The sequence below is a fragment of the Lottia gigantea genome (assembly GCF_000327385.1).
Source record: "Lottia gigantea unplaced genomic scaffold LOTGIsca_202, whole genome shotgun sequence".
NCBI classification, from domain to species: domain Eukaryota; kingdom Metazoa; phylum Mollusca; class Gastropoda; family Lottiidae; genus Lottia; species Lottia gigantea.
The window spans coordinates 44,182-45,471 of NW_008708415.1; positions in this window are offsets into that span (position 1 = coordinate 44,182).

Below are 1,290 nucleotides of genomic sequence, written 5' to 3' on the forward strand. Positions count from 1 at the left end.
ACGGGAATTAAAAAATTTAAAACTGAATTACAAAAAGAACTAACAAATATTAAACAACAGATAGAAAATATTGATGATAGTGAAATTAAAAATTATATTAAACAACACATAGAAAATATTGATGATAGTGAAATTAAAAATTATATTAAACAACACATAGAAAATATTGATGATAGTGAAATTAAAAATTATATTAAACAACACATAGAAAATATTGATGATAGCGAAATCAAAACCTATATTTAACAACAAATACAAAATATTGATGATAGCGAAATCAAAACATATATTCAACAACAAATACAAAATATTGATGATAGCGAAATTAAAACCTATATTCAACAACAAATACAAAATATTGATGATAGTGTTATTCAACAACAGATAACCACTATTAATAACGACGTTTTAAAACAGGAAAAAAATGTAGCCGCATTAGAAAAGAATCTCAAGGATGAAAATAAATCATATTATTTCAATCTTCCATTTAGAAAAAGATGTTTCTATTACTACTAATATTGATAAATCAAGAGAGTATGAATATAAAATATATGGATTTACAGCAAATATAAGAGAATTTTTTGTTCTAAATTTAGATAAATCCTATAACAAGTTTGATACTATATTTAATCATTCAGCATTTTTTGGTTTCAAAGGAAAACTTCTAATTGAAATTATTTTTCCTTTGCAGGTAAAAGTTGATTCAATATTCTTCAGACAACACTCATATTCATCTAATGGTCAATTTAACGCTCTTAAAGTTCTTCAGTTTATCAATGGTACAGAAAATGTAGAAACTAAAGAATTAGAAATTAACGATGATATCAACAAGCTTGCTCACTAGTAGTACTAGAGCTTTCAATTAGGTCGCATAAAAGGGGATTTCCCCATTCCATTTCATTTCATGGGGAAAATGCGACCTAAATTGAAAGCTCCCATAACATAAAGACCTAAATTCTCTACATTTCATAAATTCTTACACCTATATTCCCTATATTTCATAAATTCCCTACATTTCATACACCAAAAACACCTTCAATCAATTTCCTACATTCCATCAAAAAAAGCAAATTTTAAACCTTAAAAATGGCAAATAAAATACTAGATCCAATCTTTAGATTATACGATCCGATTCGTTATTCATTTAACAAGAAAAAAGAGGATTATATTATCATCTCACCCACTGTTGGTTCTAAATCCCAGTTGAATGATGGTGGTAGAATTACCTTCGAAATAAATTCATTATCGAATTGGTTGCTTCTTTCCGATGCTTATTTCAGATGTGATTTC